General features: G+C 37.6%; 1 protein-coding gene across 3 annotated transcripts in view; it reads left to right on the top strand.

Annotated features, from left to right (window-relative positions):
• Positions 1-599: 599 nt before the first annotated feature.
• The window catches only part of FHIT (fragile histidine triad diadenosine triphosphatase), a 521,419-nt gene continuing 494,754 nt past the window's right edge, over positions 600-27,264 (top strand). The window contains exons 1-2 of one of the 3 annotated variants that reach the window (XM_041463375.1): positions 600-743; positions 17,180-17,256. The gene's annotated coding sequence lies outside the window, so the exon portion shown is untranslated. The remainder of the gene's footprint in view (positions 744-17,179; positions 17,257-27,264) is intronic. The other 2 variants (XR_005954783.1, XM_041463385.1) reach the window with 2 other exon arrangements.

Raw genomic sequence — 27,264 nt, forward strand, 5'->3', positions numbered from 1 at the left:
GAACGAAAGCAAGGCATTAACCATAATTTTTTCCTTTAGGAAAAGGGTGGAAGGAGAAATACTTAATGGCAGAAGCTGATTTTGGTGCTGGATGTGCTGCTCTGGAAGGAGCTGCTGCTAGAGAGATCCCTGTGTGACTCCAATACTGAACTGAAGGAGCTCCAACACCTGTGCCTGTGCCAGGGAATTCAGCAGGGACATCACTGCCTGCACGGAAGCACAGACTGATAGTCTCACTATTGCTACAGAGAACTAAAAATTAAGGCAAGATGAGAGCAAAATGGAAGGTATCATCCCAAGTCTTGTCTCCAGCAGGGTCTAAACCAGATACGCAGGGCAGCAGCACGAGCACAGCACACACTGTAACATCACTTTCTCCACTTGTAGTGGTGTGAGCCACTCGTTTTGCCAAGGGAAGTGCCCACACAATTAGTGAAGCTTTTCCCCGCGGGCTCCCCTCGGGCACGGCTGGCCCTGAGCACGGCGCTCCCGCACTCCCCTCACCTCCGGGAGCGCTGGCACCTGCGGGGCGCCACGGCGGCCAAGCCTCCGCTCGCCTCACGATCCTACTGTGCCCGCCACAAGCGGGGAAATCGGCGACAGGGAGGAAAATCGGCGATAGGCACAAAAATCAGCCGCAGCCACCCAGCCACCGTCCCAGCTGGCCCTGACAGAAAGGCGATCCCGCCTCCCGGCCGTGCGCCGCCACAGGCGGGGCCGCGCACGCGTGTCACAGCGGCACTGTAAGTCTCCATTTTGTGTTAATTTCACCCCTTCTCCCTGTCCCCGCTGCGGATCGTTCCGGCGAGCGGGAGGAGCGGGCTGCGGGCCCTGCCGGGGAGCCCCAGGGCAGCGCTGCCCCGCTCCCTGAGGCGCTGCCGTGCCCTCCGCCCGCCGCCCCCTCACGGCCCCACCGTCCTCCTGTCCCTCCCCTCCGGCTACTGAAATACCCTCGTGGGGAGGTTTCGCGCTAATTAAAATTGTTTTATTTGCCCCTCGGGGAGCGGCAGAAATAGAGTGTGTTAAAGCAGATCCATTAATTCCCATGCTCAGCAGAACGCAAGGCACTCGTTGCAACAGCCAGCCCATGCTGGGATCACTGAGACTGAGCAGCCGCTGAAGTTTGAATTTCTGTGTAAGGCAGTAACGCTTAAAACCATTTCAGAAACCTTACGTGCTTTCTCGAAGTGGTCGATCAAATGCTTTTATACCAGTTCCTAAATGATTTTAGCGGAACATGGGTAGGCTGCATGACTATACCATACACTAGATAAAGGTGGCTGTGTTTTTCTGAGGATACCATGTGTCCAAGGAATAGATTCATATTGCAGATTCCTAGTAATCCATTTCAGAAATGAATAAAATCAAGATTAAGGACAAGAAAAAGCCCCACTCCCTACTCCCTCCCTAAAATAGTCCTCTTGTTCTTGGCTGTAGGATGGAACCTAAAATGTGAGCTCAGGGATTTTCAGCGAAAAGTTTTAAGACAAAAAATTATTTTAGGTTTAATTTTTTTTTTTTTTGGGGTGTAGTGTAATTAAAAATCTTACATGATATCATAATCTTAAAAAGAGGAAAATACAAAGTTCAGTTCAAGGAGCAATTGTACAATATGTCCACCTGTAAGCAGTTTTTAAAGTATTTAATTTTTGAATGTTGGATGTTAGTGATTCAGATAAGATATTACAGAACATGTGCTAAAATGTTAATTTTAAATTGAATCACTGAAATGTCTAATGGAAAAATGGCATTAAATATTTTGTATTTTTTCTCAGGACAGGATGTCTCATCTCAAATAAATAGCAGGTCCCCATATTTTATAACCTACATTCACATTTCCTTTCAAATGCACTTTTAGACATTCTGAATAATTTCAAGTCTTTGAATGACAGGAGAGTACTTTTCCTATCTTTAAAAGTTACATTCTGTGTGCTGAAAAATTCAAGCTTAGGTGGAGCTGGCACCTCACCCATGCCCATGGAAACCCTTCCTGCACAGCCCTCTGAGGGACAAGGAGACAGCACCAACAAAACCACTGAGCTGTGCACAGAACCCGTGCAGACAGCTCGCACTTGGATCGCGCTGGAGTTTGGATAAAGTTGGAAAAAGCAGCCTACACCCTCCTGGTACCAGTGCAAGCAGCACTGGGCTAAGGCTGGTTAAAATGAGAAAGCCGTGGAGGAAGCTGTGTTGTGACAGTTCTGTGTTCCCCTTGGCACGCCTTTTGCAGCTGCAGTATGCTTCGAGCTCTGGGCTTTGTGCTTTTCAAAACCCTAACCCTAGGCAGTAAAAGCAGCCTTGAGCTAAGAGACAGTTCTGTGTTCCCCTTGGCATGCCTTTTGCAGCTGCAGTATGCTTCGAGCTCTGGGCTTTGTGCTTTTCAGAACCCAAATCCTAGGCATAAACCTAACCCTAACTGAGGGAGTAAAGGTTTCATGGGGATGAGGCTGGTGGCAAGCAGAAAGCTGTGGAGGGAGCTATATTATGGCAGTTCTGTGTTCCCCTTGGCACGCCTTTTGCAGCTGCAGTGTGCCTGGAGCTCTGGGCTTTGTGCTTTTCAAAACCCTAACCCTAGGCATAACCCTACCCCTAACCCTAGGCAGTAAAAGCAGCCTTGAGCTAAGACTGGTTCCAAGGAAAAAGCTGTGGAGGAAAGCATGTTGTGGCAGTTCTGTGTTTCCCTCGGGATGCCCTTTGCACCTGCAGTGTGCCTGGAGCTTTGAGGTTTTCAGAACCCTAACCATAGGTGTAACCCTAACCCTAGGTGAGCAAGCAAAATTTCCATGGGGTTGAGGCTGCTGCCAAGCAGAAAGGTGGGGAGGGAGCCATATTGTGGCAGTTTTGTGTTCCCCTTGGCTTGTCTTTCGCAGCTGCAGTGTGCCTGGATCTCTGGGTGTTGTGGTTTTCAGAACTCTTACCCTAGTTGTAAGCCTACCGCTGGGCCGAGGAGTATGGAAAAAGCTGTGGAGGGAGCCATGTTTTGGCAGTTATAGCCTATAGACCACACTGCTTTTATCCTGTGTTTGGCTGAGTGCTGGGAAAAGCTGAGTTTAGTTTACTTGTCAATTTCAGCACTTACTGTGAAACCTTTAGTTTATTTCTTTCGGCTTGATTTTCTTTTATTTTTTTTCCCTTGTGAGACATTTCAACAGAGGTGCTGCTAGTTTCATTCAATGGGAACTGTTGCTTTTTCAAGTATAACACTTGTAATGCAAGTTCTAATTCAATCGCTTCAAAAAGTGCTATTATAATAATGCTAATTTAATTGGTATTGTAGTTTTGAGAAAACTTAGAAGAAATAAGGCAGCAATATGTGAAAGCTGTGGAGCATACTTGTTTTCATTCACTTATTTATTAAACATTTAATCCATTTTTCAGATGCTTTTATTCAGTTTATAATTTTGTTTTCTTTGTTATGGCTTTTTTTCTCAATATTAGAGTGCAATGAGAAGAATATGTTACACAAAGCCTGTAGTTACAGTAATATATTTTAGTTTGACAGCCTTTGAACCATGTGTTTGCAGTTTCCATTGACTTTGCTAGTGACCAAGTTAATGCTTTTACATGTTGGGAAAATTGGAGGATATAGAGATGCTATTGGAAACAATGGGTCAACTCATGTAATTTAACACTGAACATGGGATTATCCACTTGTCTTGCATATTACAACTGTGTATGTATTTTATAGGATTTGCCTTTTTATAGTTACAATGTATAATCCTCTCATTCGTTTTGTCATCTGTCACATGAAGCCTTTTGTGAATTTGCAGAAAATTGAATTATTCAGTTTTATACATGTCAGTCATTCTTTCTTCTCCAGAATCTGCAGATTCAATTATGTCAATTACATTTATTTATATTATAATTTTGCCTATTTCTGCAAAGGTTAAAAATATTGTCACTTTCCAACTTTGTCAGCTGATTTGTGTATAGAACCTCTTTAGTGTGTAAATAAACAGCTTCAGACAAATTGGCCATGCTTACTACAGAGGGCCAAATGTTGATATGTTAAGTCTCCAAGAAAAGCGTTGTTGACTTCTGTACCTCAGATCCTAACAGGAGAATGATTACAGAATGCAAATTGATTACTTTCAAATATTTTGGTGCTGTGTAGGCAATGTTTTATTTTGTGCATCAATCTAAGTTGATCCAGTTGATCCAGTATCATCCATATATTCTCCTTATTAAAATAATATCTCAAGTGTCTTTTTTGCCTTCCTGTAGATATTTTATCACTTAGATTAAAGTTATTCTTACAGGGCTACATAGTTTTGTTGCTTTGTTATTTCCGTAAGCTCTAGGGGGAGATGGACGCTTTAAAGAAAGTCTTAATAAATTACATTCATTCTTCTTGTCTTTCTCAACTCCACCAGTAATTTATCAAATAAAACTCTCAGACATGTTCGGTGCAATGTGTTCCTTGTGCATCCTTGCAGTTTATAACTCATGTTTTCCAAGTGCAGTATTCAAATGCATATGTAATTTTGGTTTTTTGTTTGCTTGTTTGTTTTTTATTTATTTATTTCTTTTTAAGGTCTAACCAAATTTTAGTTTGTTTTGTTTGCTGATAAGATGCCTGCTGGGTTCCTTTGGGTACCAGGGAGGGAAATATGATTGTCTCTAAAGCTACAGGATAATTCTGAGTATCCATGGTAAACAGTCAATGTTAGATTTGAAGCCTTTCACTTTTGCATGTAAGTTTTTGTAGTGAAGAAGTAACCTCTCCACATAATAATGTGCACACAAACTACGGATGAAATTGGGTTGTATGGGAAAAGCAGCTTCATAATCAGCATTTAAGAAGCTTTACTGGTAAAAAGGGAACTTGCATTGGTTGAATATGATTCCTGTTGGAAAGGGTTGGATCTGGCCCTGATTGTGCCTAACCCAGCACCCTCAGTGTCCCTGCAGTGCCACTGGGGGCTGTGCAATTAGATTTCACTTGTGCTTTCTGTGAAAGGGTTTCTGCAGAAGCCCTTCATTAAGATTAGTTCCTCCTCCCTTCCCTTAAATTCCAAGACGGTCTGCTAACTGAATTCCTACATGGAACAGACTGGAAAATTGTTGAAAGAGCTCTCCTCCACCAGTGCTTGGACTGTGAGGGCGAATCCCAAGCTGTAAAAGGCCCCAGAGTGGAGGTTCCTGAGACTGTATTCCCTGAGGGGGATGTGTCAGGGTGGGAGGAATGAGGGTACCTGCAGAAAGGAGCAGGTGTTTGCACAGGTACCTGCAGGTTGTTACAGGGTAGAATTTTTCAAATTTAGAGAGCACTTCTGAAGGCCTGCTCCTCTTGGAAATGGCATGGCTATTCTAGTAGCAAATTTGAAAAATTGTAAAGAGGTCTTGGGAAAAAAAGCTGGTTTTAATCTTTTGGACAATACTAAAGAAAATGTCCTAATTGTGAGATTTAAATAAACTTTTTTATTTTATTCAGACTGTGTGCTTCTCCTCTCATCAGTTTGCACTGCAATACTGAATATTCCCAGTGTAGCTCATCGGATTTGCATTGTAACACATAACAACAGCTGCATTTTTCTGCTTCACATTTGTAGCTTCTCCAAAGTACAGAATTCCTGTATTGGCACTGCAGTGATGCCTGTTACTTTATCAAAATAATAATGCTCTGTCTTAATGAGGAGCCAAAAACATTTGTATCAATTCTTCTGAATATAAAGATTTTTTTAACATTAATGTTTGCAGAGATTTAACAAGGTCTTAAGTCACTAAAAACCGGATGTGTCTGGTAGGTATTGGCCTTGGCAGGTATTTTGTTGTTCAGAAGTCATTGCATACTGACTTGTTGGAATACTTTATATATGTCATTTAATTTGCTTTCAAAGTTATTTCTGAAATGTTAAAGAATAAGGCTTTAAATTGGCGTAGTGCTGATGGTTGGCACTAATTATGCATATTATTGATCCTGTTCAGTGTTATTATGCAAATACTGAAAATTAAGTACCTTCTAAACTGTTTTGCTGGATTTGTGCACAAGTCTTAACTGAGAACTAAGAGATAACGAAGGCCTGTTAGAAAGCAGTAGGTAACACATGAGGCTCAAATTTGCATTTAGCTGGCATTAGGAATGAACATCAGTCTTCTCTTAGTGAAAACAAAATAACGATTCCTTAAACTGGTAGGAAGTAAAGTGTTTCATAGGGACTTTGGATTTTGAAATAGCTTTTAAATAGAATTAATGCAGTGATGTTTTTCTAGATGGTCACTAAAATAAAAAGGTGCTTGATTTTGTTGTTTTCTGTTGTCACTACTTTGCCTGTTTTGATGCTTTATCTGCCTTTTGCTACCTTCCTGGTGCTTCCCTCTCAAAAAGAAGGAAAAAAAGGAAAAATTATTAACTTTGTATTCTTTATCCATGGTCTTTTTGGTATTTTTATGAATCAAAACCAATAGCTTCATTACTTGCTTGTTTAATATACAGTAGCAGAGTGACCTAGCTGACAGTCTTTAGATCCCTCTGTGAAAGGACTTTGAAATTGCACTTGCAGAGAAATGTATGTCTCCTTTTTATTTCTTGTGATGTGACATCTAATGATTTCAGGGTTTCAGTCTCTTTTTAGTGCATGTTGTGTTATTAAATATTTAAGAATTATATGGCTGTGATGAATCCTATTTCAGAAGAGCAGAGTTTGGTTCATTGCAGAGAAATTTTCAGGCAATATTTGTTTTTGAAACATTCAATATTAGGACCCAGGACTTCAGCTTCCATTGCTCTGCAGGCCTTTATAGGGCTTGGATTGAAGCTGCAGTGATGTTATTGTTTGGGGAAGTGTTGATTGTCAAACTTCTGTGCCTGTTTGTGTGTTGCTGCAAACTATTGTCAACTAAAGTGTTCAGCTATCATTTTAGACTGGTGTAAGACTGGTTATTTGCCTATTAAAAACTGTAGTGAAATATTTATGTTATAAACATAAGAAGTTTTTATAAGTGTAGCTATCATGAGTTGTCCTACTAAGGACTGAATTGGAAAAGGGAGAATACAGAGAGTATTCTTGGCAGTCCCACTGTAGCAATGACTGTTCAGTGGGGATAGTAAATAGCTGTGGGGTGGGAATAGCTACTTGTCTGCAACTTCGTAATCAAGATTAGTGTTTGAAGTTCCATGAGATGATTTGAATCAGGAAAGAGGTAGTTGGATATTGAAGCTAAACAGTGCAAAGAATCTTACTCAGGATACAATTTGAGGTACTCGAAGGTTAGACAAAACAGTTCATTTTAGTATAGGTATTTTGATAGGAGTAGTCAAATAAAGGAAAATTACTTTCTCAGGAAAACAAGTTTTTTAAAAGGTGTTTGTTTGTCTAAAGATGTAGAAAATTGCTTAAAAATTTGAAAGGAAAATATAAAACTAAAAGTTCTATTCAATTTGGCAGCTGTTTTTCCTTTATTTTTCTAGTATGATGTTAGTTTTTGGTCGTGTGTGAGCATTCATTGTATATTGAAAATAGGAATACGAAGGCAGCATTAGCAAGGATAAAATCATTCTACATTATTTCTTAAATGTTTTATAGTTATTATTACACATTGTAACAATTTCCGTTGTGTACTGAGACTCAATGATGCAGTTATTAATAATATTTGCCAATATTGTAAGGAACCACCCACTGCACTCAGTGTGATTTATTTCCAGGTGCCAGGGCCTCTGTAACTTTGTTTGCAAGGTCAGAATGCTTCACACTGACAGACTGTGCAAGTGTCTGTACACAGTGATCAGCTCCCTTCTCAGCTTCCTGATAAGCTGAATAAATTAAACTCCTTAATAGGAAAAGATGAGGATATCAGATAGCTGTTGCAGACAAGCTGTAAAATTCTCTGTGAGTAAAGGAGAGGGAAGACCAGAATAGTGTGGCAGAAGAGAAATGTGGTTCTTGTCATAATCTGAAAGGGTTAGCTGGCCTGCAGCAGTTTCAGAGAATGAATCAGTGTCACACAAATGGAGGAATGCTGTTCTGGAAACCTGTGTTGTTCATGATCCCACCTCAACATGTGTTAGCTCTCAGCAAAGCTGGTTTTCAGAATGCTATTCTCTTGCTTATTGACTCAGAGGCCGTGTCAAATAGTACCAGGTTTGCTCATGATGATCTGAGTGGGGGTAAGGGAACCAAATTATTTAGAAACACATTTGACTCATCTTGCTGCTCATAAGAATTACAAGGGTAGTACAGGTTCTACAAGGAAACAGCCAATATAGAAAATTCATTTGTGAGCCATGAATACTTATAAATTCATATAGTTAATAGTATTTATTTTACGTTTCCTTTCCAGCTGTTCTAAGTGATTTATTAAACTGAACATCTTTTTGTAAATGCTAAGAAGTGAAGCTTTAAAAGCAACTAGGCCAGGAGTAGTTTGGACTGGTGCTGTTAGATAAAGTGCATTATTTGACAAATCTACATTGTCATATTGTATCCCCCAACTGGGCAAATAATTAATGAAGATCTCTGTCCTGCTCACTGTTGCTTTTCCTCAAAAGTACCAAAGCCAAACTTCAGCTTTTAAAGTGTCTTTGTTTAGTTAGATTTTCCTCTCATGCTGTCTTTTCCAGCTTGGGCAGAATCCTCTTGTTGCTGTTGGCATGGAAGCTCTAATTTGATGGAGGCTGAACATTGTGAACCTAAACAGGGCTTTCAGCTCCCCATGCTAATTATTTTAATTTCACCAGGCACAAGTAATAGAACCACTTGCAGTGACCTGCTTTGGGGCTTCTATAAAGTATAAGGTTTAACTCCTGGTGTAACATCTGTCCTTCCACAAAGGAAGGTGCTGCCAGGTACTTCAGCTAAGGCTCATTTGTGTATATTTCTGAGAACTTCTGCTCTTTGTAACTTGAGGTTTTTCACTAGTCAGCACTGCTTGTCAGGTTATTTATGCTGCAGATCTTGATTATTTTTAGTCATTAGGTCTGAAAAATCTAAGATGATCAATGTAACTGAGAAGCTTTAAGCAGCCATTGCATGCTAGGTGATCAAGGAGGTAACTACAGGCCACTCCCACAAAACCCGATTTTTAAAATATTTGTGTAAATTACTTTCTTATTTTTCCTTTTGATGTCAAGTCTTCATCTTGACTGAGACAGAAATGTGCATAATTGGCAGAAAGGACTTTTCTGTCTAGAGCTGAGTTATGCGCCTTAGCCTGATAGTGAGGGAGTAGAATTTCAGAGGAATTGTTTCTGAATCTGAGACTCTTAGGGATATTTAAAAAAATATTTGAAGATGGTTTTATTTTGGTAAAATGTTGTCTTTTTCTTTCCTTAAGTAGTTTTGTCATCTTTGTGTTACTACAAGGAACCTGAGACAGACTAACATTGTGCAAATCTGATTAAAATTATCTGTGCTGTTTCAAAGGTCAGGCACACTCAGTGAATTTGCTTTCAAATTATTTTGTTTATTCTGTCTACGTATGCATCTTGAGCTCTATAAAGGTCAGCAGAGAAGATTCATTTTGGAATTTAAAATAAGTTGGGTTTTTACTGCTGGTAGCCCTGGTTAGTTTTATTTGAACTGATGAAAATTGTTTTCCATTGTTGGTTTTATTCTGCTGTCAGATTTATTTTTCTTGTGAAACTTGTTTGTAACTATGAAGTTTATTTGAAAATAAGACAGTATTAGTAATGCATTTTATTTTTTTAATATTTTATGTGATCTTAAAAATTAAGTACTGTTTGTACAAATTAAATAGAAGTCTTACTTGGTTTTTGGTTTCTTGGCTTCTTTAATTCATCTGGTAGACTAACTGTTTTCTCAACTAGAATGATATATTTAAAGGATACACAATGTTTAACTGTCCCTTGCCACAAATGGTTTAATAAAATAGGCATGGTGATGCAATTCCTGTAGAATTTATAAGAGTTCTGCTATTAATGTTCAGGCTGAATAATATAACCACAAAAGGATTCGTGTGTGTGTTGTGAAGTGTAACTAATTGCAGTTTTCGGTCACAGAAACAGTGACAATTAGTAAGGGCTTCTATTAAATACAAAAGAACTGCATCGCAAAAGCCTAATTTTCATCCTAAAAAAGGCTGTTATATAAACCTCCTTGCATTCCAGTTCTGTCTCTAGAATGGTTGAAATATTTGGTGTTGTTTGACACAAAAAAAAAAAAAAAAAAAAAAAAAAAAAAAATTAATATTTGTAGGAATGAAGAAATTTTCAAAACAATAATAATGATTTTCACTAAAAAGTGAGTATATTTTTCAAAGTTTACATTCACTTGAAAAGTCTTGAGCTGTTTAACCAAATCAGATTTTCCTGTCAAGAACATTCTGACATTTTCTATTCTGACTTAAGGAGGTGAAATCTGAATGAGGCAGAACATGCTGATTGAATGAATGTAGTACTAAAACTTAACAAAATTCTGTGTTTTAATGCACATTTTACTGGAAGGATGGACAAATTTTGCAGTTATGTGAGAGGTTAAGAAAATTGTTCTGACTCTTTTTATGTGTAGAAGAATGTAAATCTCATGTGGGCAGTTCTATCTCATGTGGGCAGTTCTGGTGCTTTCAGAAGTAAGTAATCAATGTTGTTGTAAGCAGAGCACTCATCTACCTTGCCAAAGATGGGTTCAGTGTGTGTTTAACCTGCAGTTGCTTCAGTCTGTGTGGATGTAACCAAGCTTGGCCATTAGTAGCAACACTCTGGTTTTTTTTCAGTTTATGCAAAAAAAGTTGAAAAACTTGCTTTAGTAAGTTGGGTGTTTGCCCAGGCTGGATGGCTCTAATTTCATAGGGCAAATGTTGACTGCTGGGTGCCTCCTTTGAAGGACACAGAAGATGGTGGGGCCTCAACTGGCTGCCTTTGCTTGTGGGGGTTTTTTCAAGATGCTGCTCCTGCTTTGAGGCTCTTATTTTTCTTGCCTGCTTCTTACTAATTAGTATAATTTGTAAGCTTCCCTCCACAGAGTCATTATTTTTGGTAGCAGGCACTGTCATTTCTCTTTACCTAAGTGTTTCCAATGAGAAAGATTTCTGTGTCAGCTTTTCCTCAGCTTTGCTGTTTGAATCCTAGTCCATTAATTAACTTCAGTGTTTTATACCTATTGTGAGATGTAGCCTTCCCAGTGCTGCAGCTGAAGCTGTAGCTGTTAGGCCTTGAGCGTGTAATTTAAGAAAAATTTTAAAAAATTCAAATTGGGACTTTTTGGACATTTGTATTAGAATACATTTACTAACACAAAGCCCCCAAACCCCAAGCATTGTGTATATTTGACTTACTTGGAAAAATTTCTGTTAAATGTAATCCTGTTTTTCACTTTCCCAGGTGCCAGGGAAAAAAAAATGCCTTCCAATATTGCGATATTAACACTTTTCATGTCACGTTAATTCTGATGCATGGCTGGGTTTAGAAGACTTTCTTAGGTAGGATAAAGTCCCAGTGTGATGGATGCTGTGATGGCACATCTCTGAGAGGAGAGCTTGAGGGTACAGACTGAGTATCAGGATCTGAGTGCAGGTGAATAGAGAAGAACAGAGGTAGAAATGGTAGAAATGTTTTGTAGAGGAAGATTAATAACACTTAATTTTGGGAGTGATATGTAAGGGCTGGTGTTGCACATAATCAGGATTTTGGCTTATAAAAATGCTTTGGATGCTACTTGGAGATTCTAAAATAACTTTATTGTTTTCTTCCAGATCTGTGTTGTGATATAGAACCACATTCATGTTCATATACTTACACGTAATAAAACATTTGTTCCAGTGGATCTTTTAAACTTTGATATACAAAAGAAACTCTTTTGAACAAAAGTTTGGGGTTGGTAGTAGATTCTGAGGTATTAGATACTAAGCATCCTGTGAGATAAATTTGGAATCCTAGAATTAGGAATACTCAGTCTTTGAACTTTTTTTGTTATTATTTGATACTGGGACCAGAGCAGCGGCTTTCTGTCTGTGGAAATTTGGTGTATGCTGTGACTGCTATTGTGGGCACTGCATAATCATGTACTTTGCTGCATTTGCACATTTATTTTACTGTCATTAGGAAGGTTATAATGGCTATTTCTCTTGCAGTGTAAGAGTTACTTCCTAGATAGGATTCTTTAATGGATGGTCTCAAACTGGTGTAGCTTTATCTGAATATATATATATGTATTAATTTTGATATAGTGTATTGAATCTCTTTGCTGCCATGTTGTGGTGAATTGCTTCAGTTCCCTTGGGTGCTTCTCATTTATGCTGTGTGTGCAATGCAGGTGATTCTAGGAGCATTCTGGGACTCTTCCTTTCAGCTTCCTGTGAAAATGGAGTGTAAACAATGGAAACTCAATCTGAGCACAGCTGATGTTTTCTGAAATACAAAGCACACAAGTGCCTCGCTGTTCCTGCAGTTGTGTGTGCACCTGGGATGGCAAATATCAGTGGCTGCTCTTGTTTTCTGGCGACAGCACTGCTGCTTTTGTGCCTGGAAACTCCTGAGGCTGAAAAGTCGTGACTGGATTCTTCCTTTGAGCATTATTCATTCTGTCCACATGTATCATGTGTTTCTCTTGTTATCTGCTTAGGCTTCCATGCTCAAAATTGGCTGAATTAGTTATGCATTTGTTGAGTTCCCTTTTGTTTTAGAGAATGTGTACCGTGTCTTCAGGAAGTTTGAAGAAAAAACTGAAGAATGCAAATAATTAAGTGTTGTTGGTGTTGATGAAAAACATAAGTCAGAAAAAAAAATTGATAGCATTGTTTAAATAACTTCTCATAAATGTGTAAGATTCTCATTAGTTCAACATCAGAAGTCTAATGAATATTAATGAATGAGATCAAAGACATTTAGAAATCAAAGCAAGTAAACAACAATTATTTTTAAGAATTATATAAGTTTTTAACTGCACAAAAATATGAATCATATTAATGGTATGGCTCCATGAGAAGTTTTTCTTGAAAATATTTTTCCTGAAAATTTTTGTGTTGAACTAGAAAGGCAAGTGTGTAACATGAACCAGAAAAATAGATACATCAAAACCTGAAATATATAAAATGTCTTCATTATGCTGTATTGAAGTACCTAAATTAAACTGTGGAGTCTAACAGGCTGGGAATTTTTTACTTGGCCTGAGTCCATGATTTGAGCTTGACTCAGACTGTCAACATAAATTGGTAAATATTGAGAAGGAAATTACTTTTGGATGTCTCGGACCTTTACTGTTTCCTTCTACATTTCTAGTGCTTTTGGACTAAATGTATCCGTGCTGAAACATATACATAGTGTAATTCTGTTAAAAAAGATGGGTTCACACATCATTTAATGCATTCAAGATTTTGATCATCAAATATCAGAGTATGACCAGAACTATCTTCATCTCATTATCTGCTTTTCCAAATCTTATCTAGAACCAGCATGTGGTGTGACCTGTATACCACAGTTATTTAATCTTTGAACAGTACATGCTTGTAATATAGCCTGGGGTATTCCAGCATCACAGTGTGGTGTGAGTAAATCTTCGAAGACTGAGGGAAATAATTGGAACAATTTATTAAATATTACTTTTCATTTATCTTTACATTTTTGCTATCATTCATTTAATAATTCATTTATTTCACTAAAAATAAAAAGTTAATTTTTATATGAGATGGTGATCTAAAAATCAAAATAATAGGTGCAGACATGAGTTCAGGCATCTTTTATTTTTCTTACTGCAATTAAAGGAAACATTTTATATCTGTATAATTTTCTTTAAAAGTCTGTGATGATTTTAATGCATTTAATTCACAAAGGCCATAATGGTGCTGTAACTCCAAAGGCCCCTCTTCCCCGGTGCAACACGGAGAGTGTTGTGCTCATAAAGCACCCGCTGGCTTTGGGCAATAGTGACATTATTTGACAGTTTGTGATTCCTACGAACTTTAATGGCAAAGAGGATCCTTCAAATACTGTCAGAGAAACAGTTTCATTTTAACTTGGATATAAAGCTAATGGTATCTAACAGCTTTTAGTGTCACTGAATCAAATTCCTCACGTAGAAAGAAGGGGTGACATTCTGTTTTAAAGTGACCGTATGTTTGACCCAGTTTGGTGATGGTGGTGTCATCACAATTGTATCTTGCTGCTGTAGGCTCTTGCAGCCTGACAGGCGGAACAAGTTGCTTTAGCTCACAGAGCTCATCTGTCACACTGAGCAGCTTGCAGGTTTCTGTTATCTGAATGAAATGTGGAGAGAGGACTTCTCCCTGCTCCCCGCCTATCAGCATAGTCAGCAACCTGCTCACACTCCATTCATATGAAATGCTAGAAGAAGAAAGAATTAAAAAACTATTTCCAGAGATGCAAATGCAAGCCACATTTAGTAATTAAATGAGATGTGGTTCAAAAATAATAATTAAAAAAAACATGTCCAGGAACTAGATGGAAAGTTAATTTCCAAAGAAGAATTGCAATTTCCTTATCTGAAATGAGAGATGGAAAGCTTTTAATTGTATATTTAAGACCCAAAACTAAGAACAGTTTTATAATTCGGTAGGGCAGTGACAGGCATCTTTTTTCATCACGAGCACTTACTTAGCATTTGAAGTGTTCAAACCTTTATCAAGATTTTATTACATTTCCCAAAATAGTGCATCTAGAATTTTGTACCTTGGGCCAAATCTTGCCATAATCTCTACACTCTTTGTAGTTCTGTGATAGGAGCAATGTTCAGGCACTGAGTTTGTGCTGGTTGCTCTTTGAAGTTCATATATGACTGACTTGGCTGCTTTATTGTTGCAATGACCAATTTTTACTTATTTTGAGAATATTGGCAAAAGGTGCACAAACCATAATGCTTAGTAAATGCTGATTAGTGGTTTTTTCCTATGTTAAGCATAGGAAGAAATTTTTCTAGCCTATTATGTCTAGTTTTAAAAATGTTTTTACTAGAGTAAAATTTCCAAATAAAACTTCAGCCAGTAACAACTATCAAGTGGTTTCTGTTTGTTACAATAATAATGATTGTGGCAGTCCACAAACAAAATGATTAACATGTGACACATGTCAGGAATGCCTTCTGTTATTCAAAAATTAGATAGATTATAGTTGGGGAGAAACTGTTAATAATGTTTTATTCAGAGTGATGCTGTACAACATTATTCAAAAGGAATACACCAGTTGGTATTTTCATCATGGAAATGATGAGCTGAATCAGCCCAATCTAATAAAAAATAGGACTATGGAATGTATGGTGTGTGTATGAATTAGGAAGATATTTCTGACTTTGGATTTTGCAGCTTCAGTGGAATAGAAAGGGTCGTTCTGTGATCGATGGATTTGTGGTGATTTGCACAAGATCTGAGAAAATGAGGATTGCATTTATCACATCTAAGGCGAATGTCAAAGTGTGTGACTGCCCATAACCCCATCAGTGGTAAAATGATGACAATGTGCCTTTGGGAGATACCAATCAATATGACTGTTGTAAAGCTCAACAACGACTGATGCCATTCTATCTGATGAACTCTGGGGGTGGCTTAGAGAGCCATGGAAAGAAAAAAGCAAAGAAAAACATCAGGTTTGTACCCAAGACCTGCTTTGCAAAAGTTTGAAATAAGTCTTATGAAAATGAAATGGGACACAATGCTCTAGGTTTGAAGAAGATGTTCAGCTGAATTAGATAAAGATGTTCAGCTGAATTCTGATCACCTGATCATTATAGACAGCATGTACACACTATATAATCATTGGGAGCATGACACAGAACCAGAATGAGTGTGTAATGAACTTTCCAGAGTGCAGTTAGTTGGGAAAACCAGTAGTTCTTGGCCTCCTTAAAAAAAAAAAAAAAAAAAGGAAAGAAAAAAAAAGAAAAATAAAGAAGTTGATGATAATTGATTCAGAAAGCTCAGTGGTTTGCTCAACAGAAATAAATCCTATGATTTCTGACCAGAATAAATCATTGGCAATGTCACAAATGAAGAATATCCAAAACAAGCTCAGAAGTAAAATGTAAGTGAACAGGAACTTTTTAAACAGCAGAAAGCTGCTGCTTCTGTCACAAAACCTGTAACATATAAAGGCTGAAATATATTTTGTATATATTGTTTTTCTTTTCCCAGTAAGAACTCTAAAACCTGAATCAGATTTTCTGTGGACAAGAGTGAGGGATTTCTAAGGGAATAACCCAAATGCATGCTGATAAAAACATGCATATATAATGTATATAGGCACACTTAAAATCTCTCTAAGTATTTTCAGCAGTGGTGAAGACAAAAGCACCTGAAATCTGTGCTGCTATTTCCTAACTCTGAAGTTCCTAGCTAAAAGACATGCAGCTTTATTCCTTGATTTGAACTGTTTTTGTTGGAATGGGTATCTTACTCCTTATGTAGCCAGCTCTTGCTAGTCTAAATAATTTGAAGAATCATTATAATTTAGGTGCAATTCTGAAATTAAAAGAGGGAAGAGGGTAGAAATGGGAGTTTTTTTGGGAGCAGTGACAAGGTGCAGACAAGAAGTAATTCTCCATCAATTTTTCCAGGAAAACTGAAGGAAAGTCTCAAACAATTTTGGTTTTGCAGAAATTTATGTTTCTTTTTGTGCTAAACTTAGATAAAAATTGTACCTAGAGTTACGAGGTAGAGACTAATAGTTGTAGAGATCAAAAGAGATCGCTGAAGTTCTTCCTTTGAGCTCCTGTTGGGGAATGTAAATGTCTCTCGTTTCCCTGGATGGAGGCTGGTAACATGCTCAGCTGAAGTGGATCTGCTGGAAAGATTCTCTTCATTTGAAGAGACTGAGAGGGATTCAGTGCCTACTTCCTTTGGTAGTTAGTTCTACCTGTTTGTTAATCATCTTCCAGATTAAACTTGGGGTTGTACAAGTTGATCTTTTATCTCTGTTGAGTTGTCTTGCTGACATGCAGGGCAGCGCCTTTTAACTTCTGTGGCAAATTGGCATTGGCCAAAATTGCTTCAGCCTTGGCTCCCCTGTCCATGTACAGGACTGCTGGATGAGTTCAGTGTTAGTGACCAAACAATGGGGTCATTCAAGCAGTAGAGGGAAGCAACATCTGTTTGTACAGACTTTTTCCACACAGTAGTAGCTGTACAAAATAAACATCATTATTAATGTATAGGCCAAACATGTATTTATTATCCCTTTGTAGTTTCAAATTACAGAAAGAGGATACTCTGAAGGTAAGTGTATTTCTTACATTGCTGTGACAAGCATTGCCTTACACCCTTTGTGTTGCATTCACAGATCTGCATGCAGAGATTGAAGATTAAGCTGACAGGACAACTTCTTTAGCCACCTGGCTTCGCTATCAGACAAAAGGGGTGAGTGACAGAGGGAAAATGTAAAGAAAGTTGATATGCTGAGCGTCTCCAAATCTTAGAGAATAAGTGCTGACTTCTGCTTTGTTCACAGTGGTTAAGTTGTGCTGTTGTAGTTATGTTTGCAAAGATTAATGCCAGTGTATTTAAAAATAAATGCACTGGTCCTGCGTCTGCTCCCTTGATTAATAATACCAGGTGGGAAAAACAAGAAAATTGAAAGTGACTTTTTAATGGTTCTTCTGAATTTGCATGAGGCTTGCTTATGTAGTAGTGTGCATCAAGGATTTCTATGGAAAGCAGGAAATTAAGATAGTTAAGGCTGCATAACTGTGGATTTTCATTGTGTATTGAGTGGATAAATACCTAAAATTTAGGTAGCAGAGCATAATAGTTATCTGTGTGAATAATATCACAATAACTGAAGTCTTTTGAGATAATTCAGCATTTTGTACTTGCTCATAAACGTATAACATAATTGTTCTTTGATTAATAGCTAAAGTAGAAATAGGATTTTTTTTGCTAAAAAGAAACTGGATATTTCAGGCAGCCTGACAAAGACCCGTTTTCATCAATAAGCTATTTTGCTGAGATTCAGGTATCCCATAAGCTTATATTTGTTTCAGCAACTTCACCTTTTCATTTTTCACTTCACTTTTTTCTGTTGTCACATTCAGAAAATTGAACTGGGATAATTAAAGCAGCCTTCAACATAAAAGAAAGATGTAGAAATTCTAGATAGTCACATTATGCAGTGAAATTTAAATTGATATGATTTTGTGTCATTATAAGTTGTAAATCACTGTGATCAATTGTTTAAAGACCAGTCAAACATCAGATTTGTATAGCCCAGAAGAAGCAAATGTATGCTGTGCTGTGGTGTGAGTTTACTTGTTTTTCCTGATCATGTTTGCCTTTTATGACATGGTACATGAATTTTTAATTTATATATGCAGTTGAGCTGTTAATTGGTAAAAAAAACATATCAGAAAAAAGAGATTGGAGCAAGCAAATATTTCTAATAAATAAAAGTATTTTCAAAGGAAAACATTTAAGAGAAGCTAAAAAGTGGAGCTCTGTACGTGGCAGCAGCACTCTAGGTTAACAGCTGTTGTACCTGTCTAATCTTTTTACCTGAAGTTATTGTGGTAACTGTGGTGTTGTCTGCCATAGGTGACCTTGAACCAAATAACCTCCTTATAATTAATTTAGATAGATCTGGCTTCCATTTCGTACTCACACATGCACACATCCAGTTCTTTCTCCTGTTCTGTATTTGAGAACAGGCTGAAAATGTCAGTTCGATCCCTCACAATACCTGCGTCCTTTAGGTGGCACATCTGCACAGCTGCTGTCGGGTGCTGTTGCCTACATTAATTGTCAGACTTGCTTTTCCCTGGAGAGATCCTGGCAGGAGGAAAATTCTCTGGAGAGGAGGTGGTGACTAATTCTGCCCTTGTATGAGCACGTTTCTTAGATGCTCTAGTCATGTAGGTAGAAACTCACCACGCCTTTGTTGTGAACTGGTGAATACGAGCCAGCTCCGTCCTGAAGCTGCTGTCTCACCCCTTTAGCTCTGAGTTCAACTCAAGCTGCTATGTATGATTTGCCCCTTAGCGTTGGCTACTGATCTGGGTTTGATGTCAAATTAAGAGAATCGTGCAGCTTTTGTTCGGATTGAAGAGGCAGTTTAGGTCTGTCCTTTGTGTGTTAGTGGGATGTTAAGCACAGGGGTTGGGTGAGCAGAAAATGGCAGTGAAGCGTCAGGACTGCAGAACCTTGTCCTTGGCTGTAATGGAATTGCACGTGATGATCTCTGTGGCTCGTTGAGAGCCTGATTGCTTTGCTTTTGAGCCCTGAGCAGCCCTGGTGAACTGAATCAATTTATCTTTTTGTGAGAACATGAGGCTTGAATTCCTGATTCTCTGGGCATGTTTGTGCTTGAGCTGATATTAGTCTGGCTCCAGACAGAGAAAACAGGAACTCTGAAGGGAACTTAGACAAGAAAGGAATGAACGGTCTTTCCTTCTGGAATTCTATGCTCAGTTCAAGTAATCAGCAGAGGAGTTAAGAATTACAAGAGTTCTTTCTTGTTGGTCATTTTTATATTGTGGAATGTACATTTAGAATCGTTTAGGTTGGAAAGACCTTTAAGATCATTGAGTCCCACCATTAGCACAGCACTACCACTAGACCATGTCCCTAAGAGCCACATCTGCACAGTCTGTATTTGAATATAGGATACTGGTGTACCTAGAATGTATGAAATATGGGACTTGCTTATCATGTCATTGAGAATTAATTTTATGTACTGTCAGTTTTAAAATAGTCTCAGATTTTCCAGATGGAGGAAGAGTGAATAAAGGAAAAAAAAAAGAATAATAAAACCTTAATTACTGGCACATCACAATCTGGCAATAACAGTACTATTTATTAGGTGGAAAGATGGAAAAGTTCCATTTGCAAAGCAGCACACTATGTATTCACATTTTTTTACTGCTTGCATTGCAGTGGATCTTAATTTGATCAAGTATCTTTGTCATTGAGAGGCAATAAATGTTTCCCCACTAATTGTTTCTAATGCATTTCTTTTAATTTATTGTGGACATGAGAGTTGGAAACACTGAAAGTTGCTCAGATTTCATGAAAGAGCTGGAGCAATGTTGCCTTGAAATAAAACAGGAGTGTCGAGCTCCTAGAGGAAGAAGTGTATTCCCTGAATGCGTTTTTCCAAACCAGCTCTTTCATATGTCAGAGATTTTTAAGACAATTTTCTATAGTATTTGTTTACTCGTAAAATGATTGACTTTAATATTTTTCTGGGACCATTGTATATCAGAGGCATCAAAGAGTACACTTAGATACACTTTGAAAATATAATTGCATAGACCAGCATAGATTTAATTATTTTAAGTAAGTTATCTGAATTTGGAAGCACCTAACTTTGGAAACCTGCTATGTCCTGTAGAAAGAAGCATGTTAGAATGGGAGTGTGTAGTTAATGTCTCTTTTTTAAAGAGAATATTCATAGTACCAGAATACCAATTACATTATTGGCCCTGCAGAAGAACTGGAAGGTGATTGCCTGAATTAAGGTGACATTGGGCGTGAGTGTGATCAAATTTAAGTTCCCTCTTACCAAACACAATTGGTAAGCCCTTAGAATCTCCAAATAAATACTTGTGCTTTAAGGTCAGTCCAGACCTCATGGATTGCTTTTCCTTTCCCTGATAAAAGCAGATGCAAGCATGCCAAATTGCTTTGCTCCGGCTTAACCCCAGCACTGTTTGAATTCATAAATGCTACAAAAGGAAAGCTTATTACCGCATGCGACGGTGAAGTGGGAAAATGTCATGCCTACCTAATCTATTTCCTGGGAAGGGGAGAACAATCTTTTATTCTTTTACTAAGACCTGGGGAATAAAGTAAGGACTGGATGTGATGCTGATAATCAAGGATTGTCTTTCATATTTTAAATTGATATCAACCCTGTATTTTCTGTTGTCTGGGATATATTTTCTCAGAAATGAGACAGTAAAGGATTTTTTTCTGTGTTGAATTAGAATAATATACTGTATTTAAATAGTTTTTGTTTTTTTAAACTTATTTTACTTGTTTTTTTACTATTAAGCAGCTATTTCTCTGAAGCTCTTGGTTTAAGGATAAATTGTTCAAACACTGGCACATGGTTTAGCAGATGAAACAAAGCAGTGCTGCATTTGGGCTTTATATGGTAACTATAGCAGTATTAGAAAGAGCATCAATGTTCTGAATTGATAACAAGTACATAGTTTTAAATAACTTGGACAAGAACAAAACACTCCTAAAATAGAGTGCTTGAGGGGAAAGTAGGTTTTCACCCTGTAAACAGTGTTCTTTGAAGGCTGGGAGAAGGAAAAAAAATGCTGTAGCATAGTACAGTTAAATCATTATATTAATTGAACATTTGCCTCTTTGCAGTGTTTTTGCTTTGTGGATGTCAGTAAGATGAATGGTTGAGAAGGGAAGTGAAAAGGAAGTAGTAGTGGGTAACGTTCAAAACAAAATAATTAATATTCATAGGGTTTAATTGTGGGTAATGTAAGTTCACTTTCCTGAAAGTTGCTTAGTGGTGTTCTAAACTACTACCTGTAATCGACTTAGCAAATCTACAAACACAAATTTTGTAATAATATGTTCCTCAAGTTTTAAGTGAGCATGACTAACATCTTGTATCAATGAATCTATTTTATTTCATCATAAATGTTTTGTGAAATTTCACTTCATTGTAAAGGTGAAATTCTGCATCCAACAGGTGTTGAATCCTTTTCTTTTGGAAGGTGGTACTTAAACCTGAATGCCTTTCGTTGTAGTTCTAAGCCTAAAATAGGGCAGATATTTCTTAAGCTATTTGGTAGACAATGAGGTATTGACAGGATTTTATAGGATGCAGATGGTGGAGGAAAATATAGTATTTCACTGTTAGCATTTTGTTTCTGATGACGATCCAGTTATTAGGTTGCTGGTTTTCTCACAAAACATAGCAGGTGGCTACCTAATTGGATTGCTTTAAAGCCTGTTGCAAATGCTGATATGTTTCTTGTAATCCTTTTGCCTTGGGTTGCTGTTGTTAAAGGCTAACTTCTCAGTTTTGGGAAAAAGGCTTGTTCACTGGGTTAAACATGAAAAATGCATTATGCTTGATGTTCTGCTTGATGCTCTTGGTTAAAGTGTAATGTGCAACAGAATTCTCTCTATACTGTGGCTCTTGAAGCTGTAGCTGCTGGGCAATAATGGCAAAAAGGTGCTCTGATTACAGTTGTAGGAACTCTACTTAATCATAATTGGTAAGAGATTAAACTTTAATCATTCAATTAAAGCTTTTGGTGCAACTGTTTTAAAAAGAGTATCTATAATGGAAAAACTTGGTTCCGGTAAGTCTGTGTTATTTGACACTGCAGGCAGCATTGTCTTTGTACAGCATACTGCATATACATTGCACTGGAAGGGTTTGCATTTTATTAGGTACTTAAGAAAGTGGAAGGTTTTTTTTTGTTTTTTTTTTTTTAAGTATGCTTTAAATTGTCCATGAATGAAACATACACGTCCAAGGCTTCACTGTACACTTTTAACTCTAAAAAGGGAACCCATGCTTCTGTGTGAGAGCAGTAAGAAATATGTTTTAGGGAATTGCTTATTTAAAGGTACTCAAAGGCAGTTGCAGAGAACTGGAGTCACCAAGAAGATTTAGTGTAATCAGGGTAAACACAAAACTAAAGTTTGAAGCTATTCAGTTGTCATGTGAGCAAAAGCAGATCCCAAACTGGCATGTGTTTATTGTTTTATTGATAATACTTCTGAAGTAAAGCTACTGAAATGCATCTTTAACCCCACACCACATTTTTGTATCTCAATCTATTATTCTCCGTTTTCAAATTATTCAAAGAATTTATTGGAATCTCTGCCAATCTTCTCAAAGAAATTATGTGAACAAGGAAGGTGGAAAATAACCAGTTTGTTCCAGCTGCTCTCCTGAAATACTGTGTCTGGTGGCTGTCTCAGTCTCAGGTGAGCTGAACTGAGGGCTTGCAGTGAGTGCTCAGGAGTGGCTTCACTGTGCAGAAGCTCAAACTTGGGTTCAGTGCCACAAAGTGAGGATGACTTTTGGCCACATTCTTGTTATGAAATGTTGTAGTCTTTTTGTCCTTTCAAGTGTTGGCACTAATGCTTAGAACACAGAAGCTGCAGTAGCCAATTGATTCTTTTTTCCAGTATCGGCATTCTGTATTCTGCATGAGAAACATAAATCCTTACCATAATACACAAGTACAGTTTAAAATAATAGGCAAACCTGTTAACCTGCAGGTAGGTAAACCTGCTTTTTCTTGTTATCATGAAAATTAGATGAAAATTAGAAAATATTTTCTTACTTTCAAGCCTGGACAATGCTCAAAGGTCCTGAAAAGCACTTGCCCATTCCTTATGTGTTTAAAGATTCATGATAAGGGTAAAAATTTAGTGATGAATACAGAATTCTAGTTTAATTGGAGAGTACTAGAATGCATTTTTTTCCCTCTAAGAAAGTGAATTTTTTTTCACTTTTTTCCTACCTGACAAAAGCTAATTTAAGCCAACCAGATTGCACATCCAAAATGTACAGAAGTTTGGTCCTATTTACTGAGTATTGCTCCCTGGGTGTATATCTCAACTTCCCCTCACAGGACTGACAGATGCCTAAATGTAAGAGATTGTTCTTGTCATGGGAGGCACAGACACAAATTCAGTTGCATGGGTTGTTGGCTCTGTCTGATGTTGTCCCTTCTAATGCTACTGAACAAATCACCTTACACAAGGTAAGCAGCATGCCCTGTCTGCCTTTTATTGAAATCTGTTTCTTCAGATCTGTCATGTCATGATATCCTGTTCTTGAACAGTCTTGTGTTCAAGCCAAACTTTCACAGCAGTTTTCTGTTGCAGAGTGATCTCCTATGCAGCGTTTGACTGTGGATGAGTATCAAAGGGCCTATTCATTGCAACATGAAAGGCTTTTACCTGCTGTGACTAAACCATGTTAAATTGTTACAGACATGCAGGTGTACCGTGTCTTGGCAGGAGTGTTCGAACAGAAATACCTTTGTTCAATCACCAGGTAATGAAACCAATGAACTTGATTTGTCTCCTTCATATGAATTAAAGAAACAGATTGACTAAGAGAGATCTTGCTGAAGGAGCATTTGCTTCTAAAAAAGGTCCATCTTTTCTTTAAACTATATTTTGTTCACTATATTTTATGGGTCTTCTAATTGCATGGTTGTTCAGAAGAGGTTTACTGTAAACTCTGCATGGCGTGCTCACAGTTGTATTGAAAGAGAATGTGATAAGCTACAGCTTTGTTGAACTAATTAAGTACTTCCTGGCTTTGTTAGTGTTCAGAAAACTTGACAACAGTTGTACTGTACTTTCCCCTGTATGTTTTGAAAAAGCTCTATTGTAAATGATACAAGGACAATTTTTTTGCTAGAGCGGTACCTTCTGTTGCACTGCTGACCCTGATGAAAAAGGTAAAAAGACACCTCTGGCCATTTTTTCTCATTATCAGGTTCCTAATTAAATATTTCCCTATGCACATTGTAAATAAAGTCATTTTGTAAAAGTGTGGAAAGGAAGATGTTCCTGTTGACCCTCTCGGTCTCGGAGAAAAAGTGTTGATAGACAAATCTGCTCTCCAAAGGAGGAAGAAGCATTAACAGTCTTCAAGACAACTTTTGGAACAAATACAGGTATGGGCAGCCCTCTTTCTTGGGAGGGGACAGTGTGAGTGAAAATTTTAAACCCCATAATGGTTTATGGATTCTCTGTCCACTGGAGTGTCCATACTGCAGAGTACCATGTTTTCAGCTTGAGTTCTCAGAGTAAGCTGCCATGGGTGGGGATGAGATGTTCACTTTTATTACAGCTGTATTCTAGTCAAGCCTTTCCCTAGGTTTTTTTAGAGTAAGTAGTATGTACTTGGGATATGAAAATGAGATGTTGGTTTACTTGAGAATGCAACAATTCAGAGCATCCTAGAGTTTTTTTATTACAATGTTTTTAGTGTTTTGGTAGACACAAAGAGGTGGAAGGAGCAGAGGTAAAATACAGTCATCTTCAGTAAGATGGAGTAGAGTTAATAATGTATTCCTCTACTTGAAAAACTTTTGAGAATTTTTTCAGAAGATATTTTGATGAGTTCAGAGAGAAGTTGGTGGTATCATTAAATAAGTTGACAACTTCTGTAATCAGCTTTTTGGTATTATAGCTCAAGGGAAAGTCAATAAACTTTGATTCCCAGCATTAATGTAATTATTTTTCCCCTCTTTTTTTTCTTTTCTGGCTCCTTCTGCAGTAAGACTGCAGTAATGTAATATCAGATGGCCAAAAGCAATTCAGTGTTCAGAAAGTCAGTGTCCCCTAGGATGACGTACAAATGTGGGAAGACTGGGGGTGGAATAAATCATTTTCTCTGATCTTGTTAGGGATGAAATTATTATAGAGAAGCAAACGTAATTTGCTGAATATTCTGTGAGATAGAGAAGTATGGAGCTCCTTTGATTATTAAAGGTATTTTTTAAAAGTTTTTTTGTTTTCCCCTCACCTACAGTATTTTCCTTACACAGTGTGCAAAAGTGTGTTCTCATTGCCACTTGTTTTGGTACTTGTACTACTTTAAGTTAGCTGCTATGCTGCTTTAAGTCAGTTGCTATATTTTGGTTGATTGGGCTAATTGGACTTTAATTTTCATCTTCTCCTGATCTTGGCCTAGTGAGAAATTACTTTAAATGTTTCAGTGAAAAACTTGCATTGCATTTCATATTATTTAATTATTCTGATATTAATGTATTCAATTTCATTCTCATAAGAGAATACAAGACAGGTGATATGAGTGAATCATTACAATATAAATGCCCTGGTGAATAGTATAGGCCAAAGAACTTGCAAATTGACCTAAACCCACAAAAGCTTGATCAACCTCCTGTGAAAATATTCTTTTTTTATGAAAAAAATAAAGGTGATGCACTGAATCTTTAAAACCAAACCGTTCCATAGGTTTATCATCAGTGTGGTTATTTGAGGCTGACCAACAACATTCAGTTGGAAGTTTCAGGTGCAGGATTAAAGGTGTGATTTCAGGTGTGATGTAGCAGCTGTGGTCGTGTAAATCTGCTTTCAGTCACGTGAACAGGCAGCAGCCAGCAGAGCAGACTGGCTTCAGTGCGTGTCTGAATGTAAGTCTGCTCTGAAGAGTCCAGCACTAAGAACTTTAACTGGGTAAATACAACTCTATCTAATTCCCTAACTTTATAATCTGGGATTTGAAGTGCATTGCTTTCCAGTTTAAGCCTGAAGTTGCTTAGAATTTTCAGGTATTGTTATGAAGGAGTAATGTCTATAGTGCTTAAATTTAAGGGTTAAAAAAAGATATACCCAACTGACTGAAGTGTTTATGTTCCAGTTTGGGGCGAGACTTGCCTTTGAGGAAGGTGGACACGTTTTTATCTCATGAGTTCAATGAACAGTAAGAGATACTGAATTTACTGCTTGGTGGTTACTCTATAGTTATTTCCTGGGTAAATACTTGTAGAGCACAACTAATGCAAGATGCTTTTCTGTGCACTTCCCAACTTTCAGAGAGAATCAGTAGATTGTGTCATGGTTGTTTTCCCTTTTGTCTGTCTTAGTAACTTCCCCAGAAGAACTTGGTCAGTTCTCCCAAGTCTTAGAGCCTTGTCAGTAGAGAGGAACAGGTTTCACAAAGCAGTTACAGATTTGGATAATGCAGCTGAGCATGTCTTATGAACTCCACTATGTGCATTATTAGACAGTGAGAATTTGGTGACCTGTGGTAATTAGATTGTGTGATCTTGCAAAATAAGGACCAACCTCACATAATTGGCTTAGGTACTTTGAAAAATTGTATTTTTTGATGTTTATCTTATGCAACTGATATTTTCTGGCATTTAATAGGGAAAATATTTTACTATGTGTAAAACTGAACCTGAGCAAAGTAATCTAAAATTTCTTCCTTGTGGTTTCTCCTTGTTTTTTTCTTATTTCCTTTTTGGAAGAAACTGGTAATCAGAGTAGCAGACCTCTGGCTGATAAGACCTGTTTTGTGTAGCTCTCAGTAGTGGAGTGGTGGTACACTTTGAAATACTGATAGGCCGTGCATAAACCAAGAGCGGATTTTTCTTGCCCCCTGGCAAGAAAACAAGATCACGATGCGTTATTATTGAGGCAGTTCCTTGAGTAGTGTAGCTAGACCTTAGCCAAATTTATAAAATGGAATCTTCATTTCTGCAGGTAGTAAAACTGTATTGCACTTCTATTGTTGTTGAGTGTGCTTTGTTTTTCTTGTGTCACTTTCTTAAGTGGTTAAAATGGTTGGTTTGTTTGTTTTTTCTGAAGGCATAATTTCACCTTTCCCAAGCATGTATTTTACCCTTTGAAGTTATCATTAGAGTATTTCCTTTGGCAATATATTTTACTGGAACA

This window comes from Pyrgilauda ruficollis, unplaced genomic scaffold (genome assembly GCF_017590135.1).
Source record: "Pyrgilauda ruficollis isolate IOZ18807 unplaced genomic scaffold, ASM1759013v1 scaffold10, whole genome shotgun sequence".
Taxonomy (NCBI): domain Eukaryota; kingdom Metazoa; phylum Chordata; class Aves; order Passeriformes; family Passeridae; genus Pyrgilauda; species Pyrgilauda ruficollis.